Here is a 15562-nt window from a genome sequence, read left to right as displayed (position 1 = left end):
TATTGGTCCTGGGTCTAGCAGAGTAATTCCATATTAGAAAATCTTTGTGGTGCAAGGTTTAGAATGTGTTTATTTTCTGGCTTCCAGGAAGGCAAATTGTCTTTAAATACAATAAGTGAGAAAAAAAATTAGCCAGAAATTGTATAGACTATCCAGGCAGCTAGGGAAACCATGTAGGAGAGTAAAAAATATCTATAGCAGACTGTATGGTGGGAAAAGCCTGTATCCCAAGTCTCGTATCTCTGGAATGGCTCAGTGAGAATTTCTCCTCAGCCAGTATGAGCTCACATTGCTCTATTGACCTTTTTGAGGTTCAATTGATTTACCCCAGCTTGAAACCTGACCTTTTGTGTGCAGATAGCAAGGTGGCATAGAACTTCTGTGTCCAGATAGCAAGGTGGGAGAGAGCAGAGCAACACTTCCTAATCTCCACAAAGGCTCATGAAGCAGATAAAAAACAGAGCCCCTGCTTTGCATTCTGTAACACTTTAGCAGAACCAACAGGATGTGAAACTGCTCTGAACAAGATCAGAACAAGGGTTCCATGTTCCTGTAACCTTAAAAATACAGGTGACACTGATTTGTGTTCTCTTCTGAGCTAAATGTTTGAGATGTAAGCAACCAAACAGAGACGTGGCCCAAGGCACTCAGTCGAGTGGCACTGTCACCACAAAGACAGAAATAAAGATCATATCTGGGCCCCAGCCTAAAAAGGTTCTATGGACTGTTAAACCAATTAGGGATCAGATAACATGTTCTCCCAGTCACTGGGATGGAGTCTGTCTGCCTTAGAGTAAAAACATAATTGTGCCATTACTAGAAATACTCAGTGTCAGCTTCATGTCATGTGTGAAACTCTGTATCCTTTTAATGGCCGTGCAAAGCATTAGACTAAAAAAAAAAAAAAAAAAAAAAAAAAAAAAGACCAAAAAAAAAAAAAAAAACCAAACAGAAAACCCCAACAAAAAACTGTAGATTAAATCCTCCTCTCCTTTTTATTAAGCAATACCAAGAGTCAACATAGATGTTGGAGCTCACCCAGAGGAAGTTTGGTATTTGATTTGAACATGCACAGTGCATCCCTAAAATTCAAACTTGTGGAGGCCAAGACAAATTTATCTTGCCTTATAACTCTGTGTTACATGGCAGCCAGATGTCATGCTCTCAGCCTGTGAAACATTTGCAGCAGAAATTGTCTTTGCAGCATGGCAAATGACCTTTCTGCATTTTGTTGTTTGTTTTTTTCTTTTCCCTGCTAGGGCTTCACCTCCAGCCATTATTAGATTACTAGGCAGAGAACATGACACAAAGCTCAAGCTGCTGTGAGAAAATAGAATTTTATGTATCCACACATGCACCAGCTCTGAGGAATTGATACTGTTCATGTGTTTATTGGGTATAGATATGATCAACCTTCAGGCTGCACTACAGCAGTAAGTGCATCACTGCACAAGATCACAGGGCTTCCTGTGATCTTCCTTGCTGATATGATTCTGTAATTTCCTCTTCCTTTGCATCCTTCAGTCTCTTACTTGCAGCAGGAAGACTAGAAAAAAAAAAAGAAAAAAAAAAAGAAAATATGCTGTTGTTGGATTTCTAGTCAACAATATCCTGGGAATAGCAGCATTGGCTGCTCCACTGAAAAAGTTGCTACAAGATGATGTCATCTGGCAGTAGGGACCAAAACAAGACAGGGTATTGCAGCAGCTAAAAATGACAATCTGCAATGCACCACTATTTAGGTTTCATGGTCCTCCAAAGGAGTTTGGGAAAAGAGATGCAACTAAACACTGCTGGAGTTCTGGCTGCTTGCAGGGTGCACTGTGCCTCTATTAAACACATAATTTGGTGTAAGAGAGGTAAAAAAATATTACACCTGCATAGAAGCAGACTGTTATATTTGCTCCAGAATTACTTCTCTGCTTAATGCAGTGTTGCAATCCAAATGCATGTGGTTTATAAATCACCTTTTCTTTCTTTTTGAATCATGCTTCTTTCTTTTAAACCCTTGGGAAACACTGATAGAAGATGTGCTTGTGAAGCTATTTAGCAAAATGTTAATTTGAGATTTGCTCTCTTGGAGTCTGGTGTCATAATCTCCAGAGTCAGATGCTCAGATTTTTGCAGGAAAGGCTGTTTGAGTTGTGGAAGGCACCTTAGTACTAAAGGCAGATCACAGAAGGGCTCACTGGGTCATTTGTAAGCTGTGCAAAAATTTATATGTGGGTTGGTTTTTCTTCCTGGAGAGTTGGCTGCTGAATAGCAACCCCACTGGGTTTTGAAATGTGTGATCACCTCTCCAAGGAGGCTGTGAACAGCAAGTAAGAAAGTGAGGATCCATAGGGACAGAATGCAGTATTTAATCCTCCTGCTAGAAGGCAAACACCAGGGCACACGGGTGATGTTGTGACTGAGGAGGGCAAAGCACACAAAAATTACAGAAATATGTATAGATCAGGAATTGAATTACCAGAATTGTTATGGCTGTCTTAGACTTTTGATACAGTAAATATTATAATAGCTGTAATTTCCCATTTTATTCCCTTTTTTCTTGACAAGTGTTTTATGACACAAACAGCCAGAATACTTAAAAGTCTGATGAATGATTTCCAAAGACGACCCAGTGTCCTGGATGATTGCTGCCCTTGTGAGCAGGATCACTGAAACTCCCTGTGCAGGCAGCCAGTAAATCAGCAGATCCATGTGTAAGCATTAAAATGATTCCCAAAACAGAGAGAAAATAACTGCCACAAGCCTTTTTTTTTTTTTTTTTTTTTTTTTTTTGGTGCAAAATGGGAAAATCAAAGCAGCAACTCAAATGAATTGAATGTTTACACATGTTTACACATTCCATAACATTAGATCTTATGGATTACAGAGTGAGACATGCTACCTGCTCAGGGAAGATCTATTATTTTTAAAAGCAATGTAGAATACCCAAGCCTCTGGGTGAATGATTATTTTGGGCTAGATAACTGTATCCCTCTCACATAATTCTCAGCTTCTTTGATCCAAATTTTAGCTCAGTTCTGCCTTTCTTTTGTATGGTTGCGCTGTTTGGATACTTGGATTTTATCTGATATGCCTCCCCTTCAGCAAGCTTCTTATGAATTTAAACTTCTCTGTTTTCCTTTTATGTTTTCTTCTTAATAACTCTGGTGTCTTTTACCTTGGATGTAGCTAAACAATATTTTAAAGTATTATGTAATTGGAAAGGTGGTGGTGCTCAAGAACCCCTTAGATCTCATCCAAGCTGTATTTTAAATAGATTTAAATTGGTAATTGGAAAGCCAAGTAATGAAGTCTTTCTAGAATGTAACATTTCAGATGAACATAACCCTTTTATTTTTATTATTTTTAAAGCAAAATATTTCATTCCATTCAACACTGAACTGTATTTTCTCTGAAGTTTTGAAATTGAACAGGACATTGATTATTTTTTTCCACAGAAAAACACCCTTTGATACTGTGGTTTGAATGTTTTTGCCATTTGATTGCTAGGAACAGATTTTTATTGACTTCACATAGTAAATTACTCATATAGATGCTGCTTTTTCAGTTACACATGCTGAGATTATGAAAGATAGTGTGACCTGGGATGGAGCAGAGTCTGGTCTACAGCAGTCCCTGTGAGTTATGAAATGTATGCATCATCTCAGTGTTTGCTTTTATAGATTATAATATTATACATTTCACTGCAGAGTCTGAAATCTTCAGGCTTTTCATTGTAGGTGTAATAATACATTTTTTTTTATGTAGTGCTTTGCTGTTTTGTCCACACTCAGCTTGTGTTGCTCTCCACTCTTTGTGCTGTTGAGGTATTTTTGGCAATGTTTATCTCTGTTGTTTGTGTCTATGGACTGACTACTATTTCTATTTGTAGTATCTAAACAGGCTTAATTTACAATGTCTTTTGTTTGCTGCAGTCCTGAGTGGGAAAACACTTTTGCTTTTGGGAGAAGGGTATGGTCTGTGCAGTCCATCCTCAAACTACCACTGAAGGCAGAGAGGGCAGTGCAGGGACAAACCCCACACATGAGGCACTGCTGATCTAGCAAATCTTGGGAGCAAGGATTGGTTGCCCAGAAGGGCTGTGGTGTCTCCATCCCTGGAAGTGTTCCAGGCCAGGTAGGATGGGGCTTGGAGCAGCCTGGGCTAGCGAGTGGTGCCAGAGGGATTAGAACAAGATGATCTATCCAAGGCCCCTTCCAACACAAACCATTCCATGATTCCATGACTCTGGGAACTGGGATCCAGATCTCTGCCCATGCCACTGACTTCCCCAATTACTGCTTGTTTTGTTTTCTCCTGACTCCATTGTTCTCTACTCCAGCTACCATAGTGATTCAAAGAAGGAGCATAGAGGGTGATACCACTGAGTGTTTGGTTGTCTGATGATGAGAATGCCATCAGAAAAGGTGAAGAAAATGAGTTTAAATTCAGGGTTAAGGTGGAGTTGAACTCACAGTGCCTTGACAAGTGTTTGCAATAGTTTGTTTAAATTCAGAGTTAAGGTGGAGTTGAACTCACAGTGCCTTGACAAGTGTTTGTATTAGGAAAGGTGGGTGGCGGCACCGTCTCTCCCGATCACCCTTGAAAAAAGATGAACTTTCTCAGCCTTCTGTCTGTCTTTAAAACCAGATTCAAGGCTCTGCATCCAAAATGAATGATGATGCTAAATTTTAGAAAGAGATTAAAATTGAGGTTCATCCTTGTACTTATTGTGTCCTGCTACCTGACAGTCAGCTGCACTTCACTTGGTGCACAGGCTTTCTGTATCTCAGCTTCTGGAAGTGCCTGCTTGTCCCTCTTGCCTCTGTAAGAAACTTCTGATTCTTTTTCTCTCTTTCACTTCAGTAAAATGCAAGGGGAAGTCCCTAATGGGTGATATCCCTCTTCTTACCCTTTTCTCTGAGATGTGTCCTCTAAAATGTTTATTTTGTGTTCTTGCTTCTCCATTCCCCAAGACACGAGTGGTTTATTAAGGAGATGAAAATAGATACAGGCTCTTGGAAATTCCTATTGTTCTTCAGAGAGACAACTCTAATGTCCAACAGAGCAATGCCTGGGACCCATCTGTCAAGATAACAGCTGCTACTTTTTCCATAGTTCATTTATAAGATCACTGAGATCAAAACTTAGAGATGGAAAAGACCTATTTTTAAGAACAAACTGTGCTGTTAATAGCTCCTTTCCACTGTGGCTCAGAAGATGCTTTAAAGGCTTACTGAATGAAACCTTTCAGGATATCCAAGGCAAAGTGCATTAGTTAATAATATTATTGCTGGAAATGCTATTGACTGGCTGACCTTGGTGAAACTACAATGCTTGTTTCACAGGGTATAAAATGAAGGTGAGTTATACTGACACAGCTGTCTGGTGACACAACCTATTCTTTTTGACATGCAGCTTTTTGCTGTGATCACAAATGTACACTCTTCCATATTCTTGCAGGATTCTGCTCTGGAGAATAGTCCCAAGTGCATGATTCAATGTAGATTTAAATTACTGAGATTCAGGTCTCAAGCTGTTACATATATTTTTGTACTTTCATTAATATCAGGGGAACTGTGCCAGTTCACACCAAAGAGAATCTGCAACATCAGGAATGATGAGCAAAAATAGGAAACAAATGTGGCAAAAAAAAAATCTCACAGTAATATGATTTCAGAACAAACTCAAAGTTTACAGGCAGAGTGATATTTATGACACTGACAGTCTCTGCCTTGGAGCACATAAAACACTGTTTACATTGAAAACAATACTTCAAAAATACTCTTTTTTTGTGAAAGCAGGTGCATTCCTAGTAGGTGGGAAGAGCAAACTGCACATCCATGGAAAGAGTTGTCCCTTTTATGAGGAATCTCATCTACCTTTTAAAATGAAGGTCTAGAAAAGTAAACTAAGACATTTCTCTACTGGAGTCCTGCAGCAAACAGCAAAGCTTCTCCTCAGCAAATGCTGGGTTTATCTGATGTTAACGGTAGGCTGAACTTCTGACCATACAGTAAGGGTTTCCCAACAAATAACTTATAATGAACCCTTCTCAGAGTTTATTCAAAGTATAGAAGGGGCTCATATCTTCTGTTATTCCTGGAGCAGGGTTGCTGAGTGTATTGGTGCACTGTAAGTCACTGGGCAGATCTGTGGTCACAGAGTCTAAGGTATCTCAGGAAACAAAATCCACTGGAAGGCATTTGGTGCACAGATCAGAACCAGCTTGGTTTTAAGCTGCATTTTTTCACTAATCTTGACTGTCATCAACTGATTTTGGATGGAATTAAGCTTGACTGTCCTAGCTACCTAGAAGTCTCTCCATGTCAGTGAGGAGAGTGCAGCATCAAGATGCCTTTTCCATCCCAGCAAAGGACTCATCCCTTGAGTGAACCAGCAGTGTGTTCCACCTGATCACCCTGGAAACTCTGTGTGTTATGCTGGAGTGAGGCCTCACAGTGGCCTCAAATTGGTGTCAGTGAAGTAATGTCTCATTTTTCTGCATGGAATCACAGGCAGGAGGAGATGACTCCCCAGGAATTCTCCAAACACTTGTGAAGGGAGGGGCTATTGCATAATGCCAGCTGGGAAGGTTATACCACATCTCTAAAATAAGATATTACAGGGACGTCTGACCAGTCTAGATCAAAAAGTTGGACACCCTGGATGAAAAGCATTGGACCTCTGCATTATGTATGTTTTATGTGCATATGAGATCATGGTGGAACAGCAGTGTCTGCTTCTGACTTAGAGTATATGTAATCCTGGCATATTGACTGTGGCTGGCTGACATACTGGCTCAGTAAACACCCATTTTTATAAACTATTTACTTCTCTAGTTGTGTCCTGTGTGTTTCTCTCTTTTTCCAAGAATGTTTTCCCTTTTCTCCATCTTCTTTAAGAACAGAGTAGCTGCTGAGTCCTTTGCATGATGTTAGACGATTGCTGTGTTTGTCAAGATGAGTCTCGTAAAACACTCCCCTGTCAAGGAGCTGTAGCCATGCTGAGCATTAAGAAAGTGGGATGTGATAAAGAACCAAGTAAACAAGGACCTATGGGAGAGAAAGAGCATTCATTCACCAAGGATGTGGGGAGAAATGTTATTTTTCTGCTCCAAATGCCCTAAAAGCCAACATACCATCTTGGTGTTAAGTGGTAACACATAAATAATATACTTTTTCATGTTCAAATTTATTGTCTTTGGGCTTTCCCAGAGAAGCTGTGGATTCCCTATCTGTGGAAGTGTTTAAGACCAGGCTGGATGGAGCCCTTAGCAGCTGGATCTAGTGCAAGGTGTCCCTGCCCATGGCACAGGGTTGGAATGAGATGATCTTTAATGTTCCTTGCAGCCCTGACTGTTCTGTGATTCTCTCCCCCTTAATCAGTGCCCTGGTAGAGATGGGTGAAACTCTCACTAGGCTGTTGCTAGCTTAAGCCAAGGGAATCAGAAGTGTTGCACCTAAATGAAGATTTTAGCACAAATTTTATTCAGAATGGAACATACTACAAGGCTGGACAGCTGAAAACCAAAAAAAAAGCCCAGTCTGAGAACAGCTTATCATTAAAGCACACCTAGCTGCTGGTAAGATTGTCATGTTGGGCTGGAAGGTGTTTCTCCTGGCAGTTTCTTCCCTGGCACAGAAGAGGAATTAAGAACCTGGTGCTTTTACCCCAAGTCCCCTCTCATGTGATCTCACAGCCATGCTCAGAGCTTTCTGGAGATGCTTTTCTGGTGTTTTTCCATGCTCCCTGCCCCCAGATATGTGTTGAGAACTCTGGAGTTCCACCTTGGGCCCTTCTGGTGTGGTACCCTGAGAGACAGTGGCTGGCACACTCACACCTGTTTCAGTGTGGTTTACCTGCTACACAAGTGTGTAACTTCCCAGTGGGAGGTCACCTACGCAGTTGTGTATGTGCCACAGGCTAAAATGTGAAATCCATGCCCCCACAACACAGGCAACCATGAAACAAAAAGGGAGGAGGGAAGGAAATGCATGTGCCATAGGATGAGACTGAGAATGAAACCAAGATTTTAAAAAAAGATTATTTTATTGCTCTGTTTTAATGGTGCACTAGGTGCTCAGAATTCTTTGGGCAAGCTCTGCTGCTTGTGTTTGTGTGAGAAATCTTGCAGACTCTCTTCTTTGTATTACAGTCATGCTTGAACTGGTTTTTGTGCTTCTGGGCTGCTACCAGAGGGTAGGGACAGAAAGACCCAGACCAGTGAGGAACATTCCCTCTTCCTGCAGAACCCTGTGTAACAGGACATGGTGTTTGGGGATAGAGAAACAAGAGATCCAAAGTATTTCTCTATTAATCTATTCTCTCTAAAATGCTGCTTTAGACATTTATCGTCCCCCTCAGTAGCATTCCCACACTGACCTGATTCTGCCGTGCTTATTCAAATGAAATTTGCCTTATGCTGCAGTACATGTATATTTTACAGCTGAACTTTGTAACAGTAACAGACTCAAACTCTAAAATAAAATTACTTTTTTAAGGTGATGGGATACCAGAGGAATTGTTTTCTTTTTACAACTTATGTAGAATATGCTTAGTGAGCCCCAAATCTCCCTTGAAGGTAAATCTACTTTTCCTTCTTTTAAAAGTATGCAAATCCCTAAAGCCGCTAGGACAGAATAATGCCTTTCAGCAGAGTGAGCTAGACAATTGCAGGTAATTTTCCTGGCTGTGAAGTCGAGCTAAGTGCAAGGTTCTTTCATTTTGCCTTGTGGCTGTGCAGCAGTGATTCATTCATAGCCCACGGTGATGCATTATTGAGGAGTTGTCTGTTGTGTCTTCATTGCACGCTGTCAGCTGCATAATAAATAATTGATTGTGCTGCTCTTACTCCACATTAAAGATATATGAGTATCTAATACAGGAAGAAAATGAAGTAGCAAGGCTGCCAGTGTTCAAAAGATGAAGCATGAAGTGTGCTGCAGTGGCAGGAGCTGGGAAATGCCCACCACCACTATCCATTTCCCACTTCTCTGCTTTGAGTCAGTTTGTCATGGCAACAAATGGCACATTCAAGTCCTTGCTGTTGCCTTTCTAGACAAAATGAAATAATTGTGGTAAAGAGCTGATATGCCGCAGAGTTTTGCTTATCCCCTTCCCCCTTTTTTCAACTGTTATCCCTCTAGACTGAAACTTCCCTTAAAGTAATAATTTTTTCTCAAGTGGCTGCAAGCTGTCAGGAAAATGCAGTCTAAGACAGTAAATCCTTTTTTCCACATAAGACTTTGTTTATATTAAGCAGAGAAAATGTTAGGAGGATAAAACTGAGTGCTTGTAGTGGTGCTAAACCTCTATTGTTGAGCCTTTCCCTGGAAAAGTGAGGCTTCCTTTGCAGTTCAGTTGCCAAAGTCCCCAGACAGGACACAGTAAGGTGGCCCCTATTCCAACACAGTGAAGAGAACAAAAGCATCTTCCAGCTCACATTCAACCCTCTTTGTTTCCATTACAATAGCCATCAGCAAAATTAATGAGACAACAAATTTTTCCAGAGGAGTTTGCTTTGGAAGTCCAAGCAAGGGAATCAGAGGTGTGTGCTGCTCACTGTGCTGTGGCAGGAACAGGCTCAGGGCCAGGTTACTGGGAGCTGTTGTTATGACAGAAATGTGTAAAATGGTGAATTGAATTTTGAGATAATAATGACATTAAGATGGAAGAAGTGTGAGATGTTGACTGATGCACATCTGGATTCTGTTGGAATGTGTTGGAGAGCTGAGTTAGGTCCTGGGAAGGCACCGACAGTATTGCCTAGAAAACTGTTGCTCAGATCTCTGCATTTACCACCAAGGCATAGGGGAATTTTTTTGGTTCCTGAGGGAGCCACACTTTTTTTAGGTGTGTTAGCTTGATACTCAGCCACAAGCTAAGGTGGGAACACCACTGAATGCAGGGAATCCTTTGCCACAGTATTTCAGAATTGAATCCTGAAGACAACTGATCTATTTTAATGTAAAATGCAAGTAATATCACAGTGGAGTTCTGCTGGTGTGAATCAACCTGGGATGTGATTTGTGACTTTATGGATGTGTTTCTCTCACCACAACTTCAGGGATTGTGCTGAACTGTGCCTTCCTCTGTACATTGGGAAGGCATCAATGTTTATACAAGGACTTTTGTGCAGTTTCTAGGACCCTTCTAATAATATATTTTCCAGGCTAAAACTCGTTATTAGTAATAGTTGCATGTTGTAAATGGGGGGAAGATCAGAATTTCCAGCCTTTGTGATATTCTCCTGACAGAATATGGATATATTTTGACATAGAAACAATATATTTTATGATGAAAAAAAGAAACACTTGAGATAAAAATTCTTAACCCACAGCAACATTATCTCCTCAGAAAGTCCTAGGAACCAAACTGAAAGATTATGTTCCTAACAGCACAAATTGATTACAGGGCGTAATTGGAAAGGTGATGGCATTGAGAGGCATCAGAATATAGTCCCTGTCCTGAAGAGCCTCTGGTCTACATAAAATGAAATGGATAGTGTCCTAGAAACTGCTGAGTATCTGCCCCTCTTTCTGCTGCCAAAATGTGTTCAGGAAGTAGCTGTCTTCAAGCATATGTATTGTCTTTACATGCTGTAGGTAATTACTGTTTGAAAAAGTATACCAATGGAATATTCCTAGATGGATGATGCTGTTTTTTGAAGGTCACCTATTAATTCAGTTTATCCCCTTAATACTTGTGAGGTAAGTGAATCCCATTGTACAGGATAAAAAAAGAGCAACTAGTGAAATCAAGAGATTTGTTCTGGATTAGAATCTTCATCTTCTGATTCCCAGAATTTGTCAACACTGCAGAGACAGATGATTCAGTAAACAGTGGAGTCAGTGAAGCCTGGGATGCAATTTTGCCTGTTTCATTTAGGGATGGATGGCTGAGCTCATACTGCTTCTCTAGGGCCCTAGTGAGGGGCAGTCTAGACCTGGCAGTCTAGCATTTGGTTTAAGGTACCTTACCTTTTTTAAGATAGTGGACTGAGAATGATAAACAGTTCCAGAAGGTTATTTCAGCCCTAACACCTAAATCTAGGTGGGATGAATCATTCTTGGAGATACCTCTCTTTCTCCATTAACCACAGGAGTAGCCTAGATGTCAGGTTGAAACCCAGTTTGTACCTTTGAAGTGGATAACCTTAGCAGTAGAATTTACACATGAATTTTCCAGGTTCAGGCACAGAAGCTTGACAGACTATCTGTGGATGCCTCCAGTGTTCTCTCTCCATCCATCCTTGGTGTGGATAACAGTTTGGGGCCATGGTTTGGGGCAGGGTTTTGTTGGGACAATAGGTGTATTAGGTGTCTAACAGCTGGGATGGTTCCATGGATTTGTGCTGTGTGATTGCTTATATTCCCAGCTGAATTGTTCTCAGATGAAAGAAAAACAAACTTAGTCTGTTCTCCAGCCTTTCCATTCCTGGCCTCTCCTCAATAATAGAGTTTCTTTGATAACAAAGACTGAGCCTTTCTCTTGGTAGAAGCTCTTACAGGCTCTTCTTTCTACACAGATTTTTTTCATTGCATGCATTGGGTCTTAATGTTGGTATGATCCCTATTCCTCTGCCAAATGGGGTTGAAATTGGCTCGAAGAATCTCCCATTATTAGGCAAGTGCAGGCAGTCTCATTTCATTAGCCCTCTCCCCTTAGGAAACAGACTTCAGTGATGGGATCTTAGCTATAGTGCAGTGTTAAAAAGCAGTGCAGACACAGCTGCAGGCACACCTGTGTTTTAATAAGAAGTAATAACTTGTTCTGAACCTCTCCTGAAGTTGTGTTTTCACTGCCAGTTTAGCCCAAATGGCATTGTAGTCCTGGCAGTTTGGATGGATCTGTGGTCATGTTCCTTAATAAAATGATCCAGCTGCTCTTTAATCTGCAGCTTCAATGAGCTGAACATCAGAGATTCAGTAGAACCCATGATCTGAAATGTCTCATTTTCTACACCCTTTTAATTTTTAAAGCCTGGTTTTCAATTAGGATGCCTTGTAGATCAGAATGTTTTCAAATCTGTGCCATATTCTGATAACCAAGTTTGTGCAATTAATTATTTTAATACAATGATTGTTCCCTTTCAGAAACCTAAGGGTTTTTTTTACAAGTAGCCTTCCTTATAGGCATCTAGATGTCCTTGCTCAGTCAAAACTCTTATTGATTGTTCTGACTTGCAAAACAATGTTGTTTCTGAGTTCCAAATTGTGGAGTTTTTTCTCCTTGCTGTTAGCTAGATAAATAAAGATGTAGGCTGAAGATGGGCATCCATCCTTGTTGAAGAATATTAACAAAATCAATTTTTTCACAAAAAAAAAAAAAAATCAATTGATGCATTAGCAAGAGAGAAAATAAAGCATTGTGCTGTTTTAGCTCCCAGGAGCCTGCAGAGCTAACTCTAGCTCTCAGAATCTGAGATAAAAAAGATCTAAAGTTCACATCTAAATCCGCATCGGAACTTCTTCAGGGCACATGGAGCCTCTGACTCATTTCCAGACTGGATGTGCATTTAAAGGGCACTCACATAAAAACTGACCCTCCTGCCAGAGCTTCAGTGAATACAGACAACATTTGACTCTGCATTCCAGTTTGTCTTCCAAAAGCAATAAGATGATGGCACAGGAAGTTACATTTGTGAATCCATAACCTCATGAATTTTCAGTTGTTGCTGAAAATAGGATGTTGCTGTAAATATAGAAAAGCCCGATTTCTTCTACAAGGTCTAACACATCTTCTGTGGGCATTTTCTAGTGAAATGAATTAGTTTTTAAATGGTGTATCAAACTAGCAAGCTCATGGGAAGATGGAAATGTTGCTTTAAAGGGGAAACATTGTCCAGGAGCTGTTGTCAGAATCTCTGAAGATTTAATTCTGATTCTGTCGCTGGTTTGATGTGGGGTGTTTGTAAACCATCAGAGCTTTTAGCTAAGAGTTTTAATAGGATTAAATTACAAAATGAGATGAATGCATAATAAAGTGTTGTGGAACTTTGCATCTGAATCTGAACTTTCAGATTGAGGCTATTTTGTAATAAATATCTTCTTTACCTCCTTGGGCTAATGTGAAGAGTAATTAATGTTTGGGTACTTTGAACATGCAAGCTGTAATGACAATACTAAGTTTTAATATTAAAACTATTAAATATTGGGATTCTGTAGTAGTCTCCTTCCATTTCATAGAATCATAAGGTTTTATGATGTGTTTAAAAATAAAAGTGCTCTGAGGAAGGACTGTCACTTAAATTTAAGATCAAATACTTCAAAAAGGATTATATTATATGCATGAGAGTTCCCCCTGAGCTGTTTCTCCCTGCCTGCCCTCCCTCAGTACAGGCTGAATTTCTATATTATAAATGAATCCATCTTAATCTGTAGCTTGTTCGGGAGCTGCTGTGGCTTCCCAGCCTGCCTGGAGGGGTTTGTGGCTATCCCTGAGCTGATACATTGCACAGTATATGGGAATTTGCCCCTGTATTGGTGAGGCCATTCCTTGAGTTCTATGTCCAATTCTGGCCCCTCAGTTTGGGAAGGACATGGAGGGGCTGGAGGGAGTCCAGGGAAGGGCAATGGTGCTGGGGAGGGGTCTTGAGGGTAAATCCTATGAGGAGTGGCTGAGGGAGCTGGGAGTGCTCGGTCTGGAGAAAGGGAGGCTCAGCAGGAGCTCATCACTCCCTACAACTCCCTGACAGGAGGGTGCAGCCAGTGGGGGTCAGGCTCTGCTCCCAGGGAACAGGGGACAGAACAAGAGAAAACGGCCTCAGACTCTGCCAGGACAGGTTTAGGTTGGACATTAGGAGAAAATTCTTCTCAGAAAGGGTAATTAGCCACTGGAATGAGCTGCCCAGGGAGGTGGTGGAGTCACCTGGATGTGGTACTCAGTGCCATGTTCTGTTTGACAAGGTGGCATTGAGTCAAAGGTTGGACTCAGTGATCTCACTGATCTCAGAGGTCTTGTCCAACCTCACTGATTCTGTGGTTCTGTGATTCCATGCACTTGCATGAGAGCACACATACAGCACTTCATTATTTGACTGTGAAAAACTAAAGGATTATGTCAGGCACTAATGGTTATGAAACATTCCTTATGGGCAGGTTACTCCACAGTTTTCTTTCTAAAGCCTTGAGCACATGCACAGGTGTGTCTGAAAGACCAACTTGGACAAATGTTGGACTTGGCTAATGGCTAATGTGCCTTAATATGGCATTTGATTTTAATATTGATGTAAAATATCTGGACAGAGAACCCCACTGGAATAATCAAACACTGTGTGCTCATAACTGCAAGTCAAGAACTCCATTGCCACTGATTTAACTACTAATGAATTTGGAGACGTCTGTGTCTGAGCTGTTGTTTGGACTGTCCTTTATTCATTGCACAGAAACAGACACTGCTGGGATGTGATTCATTATGTCCTAATGTACATCCCTAGATTTGGTTAGATGAATTGCTCCCTGAAAGTGCATTTTTCTCTGACTTGATTATCTATTTTCTCTGAGTGATTAGCTCAGAAGTAGCTGGCTACATCTTAGAAGCCTAAAAGTTGGCAAAATGAATCCTACCTTTTTAGTCTCTGTTTTTCATTCTGGCACATCTCTTCATATTTACCTTTGATTCATAGTACAGACTTTTTAAGCAAGCAAAATATGCCTCCTTGTTATTGGATAATAATTGATGGTTTTCACTGAAAAATAAAATTTGTGCATCAAGCTGATCTGTTAATATAACTGCTTTAATGGAAAGAAACTAGTAAGACTGTATCTTTGATACTGAATCTTAAAGACACTTTTTCTCAGCATTTTCTTTCAAAGCTGGACTTGTTAATGTTCTTTGCAACCAAAGTCTTTCTCAGATTAATTAACTTCTCTTTGTGCACCCCCTTGCATAGAAGAGTCATGGTGTATGCCTACAACACTGACTCTACAGCACTACAAAGAAAGGATTGATTCTAATATATAAATATCAGCCTAACCCTGCAATATCCAGAGTAAAGCATTTTGAGTGCCAGGTACTTCTAAATTGAAAGCTACTGTAATCAGACACAATTTGAAAAGAGAAGGAGAATAGCTGATCATGTAGCGCTCTGTGAAGGTTTGTCCAATTGCTGAGGAATCTGGGCATGTGTTCAAAACCCATGGCTTGAAGCAGTGCCCATGCAAAGGAACAAGTCACATCTTCTGGGACTGTCTCCGAATGAAAACATGAAAAACAAGGGTAGTAGAACATTTATATAAATGTCTCTGCTGCTTTCATATTTGTGACTGCAGAGTCTCTTCTGTTCTCTCTGTATGAGGAGAGCTGCAGTTGTCACGTTGTGTAGAGGTTTCGCACACATGGTGTGGGATGGCTCTGTTTGTGTAACACACGTTATTAGGGGCAGCCCTGGATCAGGCACCTGCCTTGGGATTCTCTCTTCTGCTGCCTCCCACTTGTTCCTTGCCTGCCTTTATCCACTGAGGCAGAGAGCTCCACTGTGCAAACGACAGCTCTTCTGTATGTCTGTGCAATGTTTGGTGCAACATGGGTCATAACCTATTGCATTGAGAACAGTAAAAATAATTTC

At 40.7% G+C, this 15562-nt stretch overlaps 1 protein-coding gene across 2 annotated transcripts in view; it reads left to right on the top strand.

Annotated features, from left to right (window-relative positions):
• The window catches only part of FKBP1B (FKBP prolyl isomerase 1B), a 44434-nt gene that overhangs the window by 25292 nt on the left and 3580 nt on the right, over positions 1 to 15562 (top strand). The window lies entirely within an intron of this gene.

Source organism: Melospiza georgiana, chromosome 3, assembly GCF_028018845.1.
Source record: "Melospiza georgiana isolate bMelGeo1 chromosome 3, bMelGeo1.pri, whole genome shotgun sequence".
Taxonomy (NCBI): Eukaryota; Metazoa; Chordata; class Aves; order Passeriformes; family Passerellidae; genus Melospiza; species Melospiza georgiana.
This window is presented reverse-complemented; position numbering and strand designations above follow the sequence as displayed.